Here is a 9,868-nt window from a genome sequence, read left to right as displayed (position 1 = left end):
CCATCAAACCCCTTAGGCTTAATACAGGCAAGACTGACATGAAACTTCTTCATAGATTTATCATTTATCATCACATCTGCAGACCTTAGTAGATAATTTTTTCAATTGTAACTGAAGAAATTTATTACTCTGTGGGCAAAGTCATAATAATGAGACTCTTTGGACTTAGCTAGACTGATCATCAGACAGTCAATATACTCATCATTTATTACAAGGTCCATATATGAAGACGTTTTTAGCTTTAACAGAACAAGAATTGGAAGTTGAGGGGATGCCCATCAATTGAGAAATGACTGAACAAGTTATGGTATATGAATGTTTTGGAGTACTATTGTATTATAAGAACCCATAAATGGTTGGACTCTAGAGAAGCATGGAAAGAATTATAGGAACTGATGCTAAGTGAAGGGAGCAGAACCAAGAGAACCTTCCAGAACTTAAATTCCATAGACCTAGCCTTTGGAAATCCAGGGCCACCCCACAAAAATCACTAAACTGTGCTTACACTTTGACCTAGTAGAATCACTTCTATTTAACCTCAAAACATCAAAGACAGAAGGAAATAACTGACATATTTAACAGTATTAATAGAAGCATTTTTTTCATTAGGAAATAACTGGAAGAGAAATTAGGTGACTAGAGCACTGGCCCTGGAGTCAAGAGGACATGGAGTCAAATCTGTCCTTAGTCACTTAATAATTACATAGCTGTGTGATCTTGGGCATGTCACTTAACCCCATTGCCTTGCAAAAACCAAAAAAACAAAACAAATTCCAAAAAACTGGAAACCAACTAGGTGTTCATCAATTGAAGGATCACTGAATAAATACTATATATGGATACACTGGAATATTGCACCTTAAAAAATGATGAATGTGACAGAATTGGAGAAGTTTTGTAAAGTTTGTATGAACTTGGTATGAATAAAGTGAGTAAAATCAGAACAACTCAATAAAACAACAAAAATATAAAGAAAACAATCTTGAAAAACATGAGAACTCTATTCAGTGTAATGACCAATTGACTATAAAAGCGATGATGAAATATGCTTCCCTTCTCTGAGCATAAAACAGATAGACTAGAGTTGCAGAATGAGGCATTCATTTTCAGACATAACCAATGTGTGAATTTATTTTGCTTAATTATACTAATTTTTTTAGGAAAGGATTTTTTATGGGAAGGGAGTTATGAAGGTGAAGTTGGTAGATGGTGATACTCAAATTCTCAAATGGAAATCTCACTGATTTAGGAGCTATCTCCCACAACATAGATCACAATTGAACTTTAAAAACCAAGTTAGCAAAAAATTAATTGCTTGACAGGCACCTAAATCCTAATAAGGGAGATGATTCAGAAAATAATTTTCAAAAGGGAAAAGGAGAAATAAAGTTAGCTAGTGTGGAGGGTGACAGGGTGGTGATGATTTGAGATAATGGTTTGTACTGTTGTAATCCTTTGTTTTGAAGAGGACCAGTGATATCAGAGGGTGATATCTTAACTTCTTCGTGAATTGGATTTAAGTGAAGCAGAAGTATGAAAATTGTAAGCCTCCTTTTCTCTTCTAGTCTTTGAAATGCAATGGTAAGACAAAAGTCAGGATTTTAAATTAATAGAACAAGAAATATTCTATCTCTCAGATTTATGGAAAGGGGAGAAATTTATGACAAAATGAGAAATAGAGTACATTATATATTGCAAAGTGGAGAATTTTGACTAAGATTTAAAAGGTTTTGCACTTATAAAGCCAATGCTGCCAAGATTAGAAGGCCTGGAAACAATTTCACAGCTAGGAATTCTGATAAAGGTCTCATTTTAAAAAAATATATACAGAATTGAATCAAATTTAGAAGATTGAAATTCATTCTCCAATCAATAAATCATCAAAAAAATATGAACACACAGTTTTCAAAGGAATTAAGCTACATATAATCATATAAAAACACTCCAAATCCAAATATAGATTAGAGAAATGCAAATTAAAACAACTATGATGTACCACCTTACACATACTAGATTGATTAAGATGGAAAAAAATGGAAAATGATCAATGATGGAGAGGATGTGAGAAGACTGGAACATTAATGCACTATTGGTGGAGTTGTGAGCTAATCTAACCATTGTGGAAAGCAATATGGAACTATACCCAAAGAGCAATAAAACTGATCATATATTTCGGCCCAGCAATACCAATACTAGGTCTATATCCAGAAGAAATCAAAAAAATGAGAAAAGTACCACATTTTCCAAAATATTCATAGCATAGCATAGCATAACATAGCATAACATAGCATATTTATAGCATTTTTGTGGTGGCAAAGAATTGGAAGTTGAGGGGATTCCCATCAATTGAGAAATGGCTGAACAAGTTATGGCATATGAATGTTATGGAGTACTATTGTATTATAAGAACCCATAAGTAGCTGAACTCTAGGAAAGCATGGAAAGAATTATAGGAACTGATGCTAAGTGAAGGGAGCAGAACCAAGAGAACATTGTACATATTTACAACAACATTTGATGGATGCAGCGCCTCTCAGCAGTCCAGAGGAGTAGGACTGGGAGACCTATTATGAACAATGCCATCCATATCCAAATAAAGGGAAAAAAAATAAAACAAACATAACAAAACCAAACCAAATGACAAACTACAGAATCTGAATGAACACTCTGTTCACTTATTTAAAAAATTCCCTTATTTTTTCTTCTTATTACATTGTTTTCTTTGTTTTCCCTTAGTCCAAATTCCTCATGCAGAAAATGACTAATATGTAAGCATGTTAAATGCAAACATACATGTACAACTCTGCTGAGGGGAGGAGGGTGGGAAGGGAGGGTGGAAGAAAATTGTGTAACATAAATATGCATGTAAATGAATGCTGAAAAACTTTCATAATATATAATTGGTAAAATATCAATAAAAAGTAATGCAGTGGTAAAAGAAAAGTCCAGATGACTGGTGATAACCCAAAATGCAGTGGATGACATTGGTAATGGTAAAGAAAGTTCAGAGAATCAAGAAATGAAGGTTAAGGGAGAAACCAACTAATCAGAGAGAGAGAAATCACATAGACAGAGGGTATTTCCAATGAGAGATGTCTAGGGGTGAAGTGATCTTTTGGGGTGAAAATATTTCACAGGGATGGTAGAAGAAATGCTACTGTGAGAAACCCTCAGGGATTGTGAATGCCTGCTTAGTACCTGTTATCTGATGGTATTGCCAAAGAGCAGCAAAGGTCTATAAGGAGGAGAAGGGAATGTCTTGGAGCAACCAACAGCTGGATAATCAGCACCTGTGAAATCAAGAGTTGATCTGAAAAATGATTTGCATTGATGGATTTTAGACATGGTTAATTAAATGTTTCATCTTAAGTTTAATTCTAGTTCCAAGTTAGAATTTGGTAGATTTCTTTTATAAATATCTACATATTATTAATTTATGCAAGAAGTATTGAGTTTTTAGACTAGAGTATGTGACATAGATGGTTTCTTTGGTTGGGTTCTTACCACCCACTTCTCTGGCATCAGTCCAGGGAATTCTAAAGAGGATCCCTCCACATACCATAACCCTAAAAATATTAATTTTTCCCTTTTCATTTCAACTTCAAGTTAGGAAAGGCCTGAGTTCAAATTTGACCTTAGATACTTTGTGACCTTAGGTAAGCCACTTAATATGTTAACCTCAGTTTCCTCAACTGAAAAATGGGATACTAATAACACCTATTTCCCAAGGTTGTTATAAGGATCAAATTTGGAAATATTTGTAAAGCAATTATCATTATTCCTGACATAAAGGAGGTACTTAATAAATGCTAGTTATCATTATGATTATTATTATTTGTATTTATGCTGAAAGGATTCCATAATCTCATCTAACTATTCCCTTTTAATCTCCATGCTCTAGTTAGCTGTTTGATTCTCTGGTTCTTTCCCTTGGTTTGCTTCCTTTCTTACTATTTACACTCTTCTTGCATTCTTGTAAGGCTAGGTAAACATAATCCTCTCCCCATATGAATTCTTTGACAATCAAGGTGCATTGTTTTCTATAGTCCAGGTCCAACTCCAGGAATTCTGACTTCAATCCCTGAATTCTGATTTAAGTTCCTTATGCTCTATGCAGTTCAATGAGATTGCAGTTCCTTGAGGGTGAGTACAGCATCTAATTCATCTTTGTATTTCCTTTGATTTCTAGAATGTAGCAAGAACTAAATAAATTGTCAATGAATTGAACTGAATTGGGCCTTACTTCAAGAAATTCTTAATTAACATTTTCTTCATTCTAGGAACAGAGCATTGTACCTCTTTTAAACCAGTTCAATGGCCATGGTGTCATTTATTTCTCTTCCTTCTATCTTAATCTGTTCTTTCTAGTGATATGATTATCCTACTCTCAACTCCATCAGTTCATTCTAGTGTTAGCCATGGTATATTATTTTTAAAATTTTTAAGCTTTACATTATTAAAATTTATTTTTAGTGTGTTTTTTATTTGAGTGTCCTATATTCCTACCCTCTAGATCCTCCTCCATATGAGAAGAGAAACAATATACTATCAATTATGCATGTGAAATCATGCAAAGTATATATCCCTAGAATTATATTGTAAGAAAAATAAAGTGAAAAAATTATTTCAATCTGGTCAGAATTCATCAGTTCTCTCTCTGGAGGTAGATATCATTTTCTATCCTAGGACCCTTCTAAGGATCTCAGATCATTGTATTGATCAGACTAGCTAAGTGTTTCACTGTTGATCACAGTTACTATATTGCTGCTTTTTTTTAGGTGTTTTTTTGTGCAAGGCAAATGGGGTTAAGTGACTTGCCCAAGGCCACACAGCTAGGTAATTATTAAGTGTCTGAGGTTGGATTTGAACTTAAGTATTCCTGACTCCAGGGCCAGTGCTCTAGCCAACGCCCCTTTTTTTGTAGAACTGAATTTGTCTTTATTTTTGGAGCTAACATTTGAAGATAAAAGTATGTACAATGTATGTACAATGTGTGTACAAAGTATGTACAGTGAGCTCCTGCTTCTGCTCATTTCACTCTGCATCAATTCATATAGATCTTCCCAGAGTTTTCTGAAACCATGCCCCTTATCATTTCTCACAGAACTGTAGTATTCCATCACAATCCTATACTACATCAATTTTTTTGGATGAGCAATGGACCCCCACCCCCACCCCACCCTGCCTTATAGACCTCAGCTGGAATAGAATCAGCATCAGGTGCTTTGCCACTTGAAAGGAGTCTAATGGCATTCAAAACCTCTTCTTCAGTTAGAACTTCAGCTAGGGATTGATTGACTTCAACTTGAAATAAATGGTCAATGACTTTGGCATTGATGGATGATGCACTGTTAAGAACACTATGGGAGTTTTCCACCCATTTCTCTACCATTAATCAATGTGGATCATTGACTGAAATTTTCCATGGTATATGGCGTGAAGAGATTATCTCCCAAGAATTCAAGGATGCCTCCATTTTCCATCTTTATAAAGGTAAAGGGAATAGATTGTCCTGTGGCTATCAGGGGTATTTCTCTTTTGGTCATTGTTGGTAAGATCCTTGACAGAGTCCTTCTCAATAGGTTGATCCTTCACCTGGAAGATGGTCACCTCCCTGAAAGCCAGTGTGACTTCAGAAAGAGTAGAGAAACAGTTGATATGGTGTTTGTTGCCCAATAACTCCAGGAAAAATGCCAGGAACAAAACAGAGGTCTGTATACAACATTTGTAGAATGGACCAGGACCTGTGATACCATCAGTCATACGGGCCTATGGAAAATTATGTCAAAATTTGATTGCCCAGAGAAGTTCATCAATATTGTCATGTTCCATGATGGCATGCATGCCCAGGTTCTGGATAGTGGACGATGTTCTCAATATTTCCTGGTAACCAATGGAGTGAAACAAGGATGTATCCTTGCTCCCATACTTTTTAGCATGATGTTTTCAGCCATGTTATCAAATGCCTTCACTGATGATGAACATAGCTTCAAGATCAGCTACTGCACTGATGGCAAATTCTTCCACTTGAAAAGACTATAAGCCAAGACCAAAGTGGAGGGAGTGTTGGTGCATGATCTTTTGTTTGCAGATGATTGTGTCTCAATGCAGCTCTGAAGCTGAGATGCAGCAAAGTATGGATCAATTCTCTGCTGCTTATGCTAATTTTGGTCTAACAATGAACACCAAAAAAAAAAACAAAACAAAAAACACCCGTGCTCCATCAGCCAGCCTCACACCATCCATATGTGGAACCATTGATTACAGCAAATGGAGAAGTTTTAAGTACCATGAACAAGTTCGCTTACCTTAGCAGTGTCCTTTCCAAGGAGGTACACATTGACAGTGAGATTGACACTCGTACTACCAGAGTTAGTTCATTATTTGGGAGACCCTGAAAGAAAGAATGGGAGAGAAGAGATATTAAACTGACTACCAAACTGAAGGTCTATAGAGCTGTTATGCTGACCTCATTGCTATATGCCTGTGAAACCTGGTCAAGCTACCAGTGCCATGTCAGGAAACTTAATCACTTCCATTTAAATTGTCTTAGGGAAATTCTGAAGATCACCTGGCAGAAGATACTGGACAGTGAAGTCCTTTCTTGAGCTAAACTACCTAGCATTCCAATACTACTAAAGAGACTGCAACTATGATGGGCTGGACACATTGTTAGAATGCCAGGCATACACTTGCCAAAAAAAAAAAAAACCCAAACTATTTTATAGAGAAATCACACAGGGAAAATACTTGCAAGGGGGTCAGAAGAAGAAATACTGAGGCACCCTGAAGGATTCCTTGAAGGACTTTATAATTGATTGTACAGCATGGGAGACACTGGCACAGAACTGCCCAGCATGGAGAGCCCTCATCCATAAGGGTGCTGCACTCTACAAGAAGGGCAGAATTGAAGCAGCTCAAAGGAAATGCAACATACATAAGTTTAGAGTACCCACCCCAGGTGTTCACATGGATTATTTGTGCCTGATCTGTGATAAAGCATTCCGAGCTCATATTGGTCTGATCAGCCACAATTGGACATGCTGTAATTTGTCTCAAACATAGTGATGTTGTTTTGGTCTTCTTTGATAATGAAGAACAAGAACCACCCAACCAAAACCACATCATATACACCATTTGTTCAGCCATTTGCCAACTTATGGGCATCTCCTGATTTTTTGCTTTAAAGAGCTGCTATAAATATTTTTGTATAACCATGTCCTTTTCCTTTTCCTTTGATCTCTTTGGGTTATAGACATAAAAGTGGTATTACAGAGTTAAAGGTTATGCACAATTTTATAGCCCTTTGGTCATAATTCCAAATTGTTTCCCATATTGGTTGAACTAGTTCACAACTCCACTAACAATATATTTAATGTCTCAATTTGTTCTCATTCCCATCAGCATCTATTATTTTCCTTTTCTGACATGTTGGTCAATATGAGAGATATGAGGTAGTTTCTCAGAATTCTTTTAATTTGCCTTTTTTTCTAATCAATAGTAATTTAAAGTCTAACAAAGACTATGAATTCACATTCTTTGACCAATTATCAGTTGGCAAATGAATTATATTCTTATAAATTTGATTCAGTTTCCTATATATTTGAGAAATTAGGTCTTTATCAGAGTAACTTACTGTTTACATTCTTTCCCAGTTTCCTGCTTTTCTTAGCTACATTGGTTTTGTTTGTGCAAAGCCTTTTAAATTTCAAGTAATAGAATTATCCATTATATTTCCCATACACGTCTCTATCTCTTGTTTGGCCATAAACTCTTACTTTATCTATAGATCTGACAGGTAAAATTTTCCATGTTCCTCTAATTTGTTTGTGTTGTAATCCTTTGTGTCTAATTTAGTTATTGTTCAGTCATTTCAGCTCATTCTTCATGACTCCATTTGAAATTTTCTTGGCAAAGATCCCGGATTGATTTGTTATTTTCTTCTCTAGCTTATTTTACAGATGAGGAAACTGAGGCAAACAGGGTTAAGTGTCTTTTCCAGGGTCTCAGATCTAATAAGTGTCTGAGGTTGGATTTGAAAATGAGTCTTCCCAGCATTCTATCCATTGCATCACCAGTTACTCCTTAGGACCCCTTGCTCCAACCAAAATTATATTTGCTCCCAAACCCACAATAACTTAAAAAGGTAATATAGTCCTACTATTAGAGAAACATCTAAACTGAGACACCACTAGTTTCATTTATCTATTCAGAGAAGATCTAGATGTGGGGTTGGAGCAAAGTAGACATTGGCGTAATACAAGACCAATAGACAGAGAAATAGTTGTTTTCTTTTTTGAAACCACTAGGATATAAAGTCCTAATGTGTTGCAGACAAAAATTGACTCTTCAGAAAAACAAGATAAGGTAGGTTTTGCCCAGAATGTAAAACGTGCAGCTGATAACTATTCAAAGGCCCAGGGAAGAGCCATTCTTGCTTTGATTACTTTATTCAGACGCATCTGCAAACAGCTATTGTGTCTACTCTGGGGAATCACTCCTCATGAAAATGAAGGCAGGGACTGACTAAAAGACTTTCATGATGCCAATATTCCAAAACAGCAGAAACACTGGGAGGTGAGAATAGTTATTTCCAAGAGTCTAGACTGTTCAGATATGTGGCACACTTCTTCAATATGAGATAATTGTTGCTTTTTTTAATGGTCATAGAACCAACTTCTAGAGATATTGTCTCACAAAGTCAGTACCATGGATCCCTACAGTTGTGGCATACTGGAAAGGATGGTGTTAAAGGTATTGAAACTATGATTTCATTCACAGATAGCCCATACATGTGGAGGAGTGTACACACATATCTATACCATTGGAGTTATGAATAATATATTAATAAAGGAACTTGTTGTTAATTTTTAGCCATGTCTAACTCTTTGTGAGTTCATTTTGGATTTTCTTGGCACAGATACTGGAATGGTTTACCGTTTTCTTCTCCAGCTCATTTTACAGAAAAGGAAACTGAGTCAAAAAGGGTTAAGTGATTTACTCAGGGTCACAGAGCTAGAAAGCACCTGAGAATGAATTTGAACGCAGAAATATGAGTCTTCCTGACTCCATGTCTAATCTTCTATTCACTGCACCACCTAACTAATTGACTCCAAGAAAGGAAAAGGCAGTTGTTATTTCAATTCAATAAGTACATTAAATGGCTACTACAAATGATGCCATTTTTATTCTTTTCAAGAATGAAAGACAACAGGGGCAGCCAAGTGACCACTATAGAAAGAGGATCTGAGTTCAAATATGGTCTCAAATACTTAAAACTTAATGTGTAACTGGTGTGACCCAGGGTAAGTAATTATTTACTCTATTGCCCTGTCCAAAAAAAAAAAGAATGAAGGATAGCAACCAATCAACCACATTCTAAGGACTACACTTAGACCCTAGTGATATAAAGACAAAAATAAAACAAAACATTCCCTAACCCCAAAGACCTTCCATAATAAGATTTTCATCTTATTCTTTTTTTAATTTAAATTTATTTTTTATTAAAGATATTATTTGAGTTTTACATTTCCCCCCCAATCTTGCTTCCCTCCCCCCTCCCCCCACAGATCATCTTATTCTTAAGACACAAAACATGAGCCCCAAATTACAAAATGTGAACTGGTGCAGAGAAATAGATGCAATGGTCCTGAAGTCATGAGGACTTAAATTCAAATACAGCCTCAGACACTTACTATCTATGTGACCTTGGGCAGGTCACTTAACACTGATGTGTGTGTGTGTGTGTGTGTGTGTGTGTGTGTGTGTGTGTGAGACAGAGAGAGAGAGAGAGAGAGAGAGAGACAGACAGACAGACAGACAGACAAAGACAGAGATAGAAGGACACAGAGAAAGACATGAATGTTAA

At 36.0% G+C, this 9,868-nt stretch overlaps 1 long non-coding RNA gene across 1 annotated transcript in view; it reads right to left on the bottom strand.

Moving 5' to 3' along the window:
* Positions 1 to 2,930: 2,930 nt before the first annotated feature.
* LOC141491959 (uncharacterized) overlaps positions 2,931 to 9,868 on the bottom strand; it is a 56,416-nt gene continuing 49,478 nt past the window's right edge. The window contains exons 2-3 of the long non-coding RNA XR_012469811.1: positions 6,309 to 6,394; positions 2,931 to 3,290 (exon numbers count right to left, since the gene is read on the bottom strand). This is a non-coding gene — a long non-coding RNA (uncharacterized LOC141491959). The remainder of the gene's footprint in view (positions 3,291 to 6,308; positions 6,395 to 9,868) is intronic.

This window comes from Macrotis lagotis, chromosome 6 (assembly GCF_037893015.1).
Source record: "Macrotis lagotis isolate mMagLag1 chromosome 6, bilby.v1.9.chrom.fasta, whole genome shotgun sequence".
In the NCBI taxonomy this organism is placed as follows: Eukaryota; Metazoa; Chordata; class Mammalia; order Peramelemorphia; family Peramelidae; genus Macrotis; species Macrotis lagotis.
Note: the sequence above shows the minus strand (reverse complement) of the source record. Positions and strands in the feature narration are given on the sequence as shown.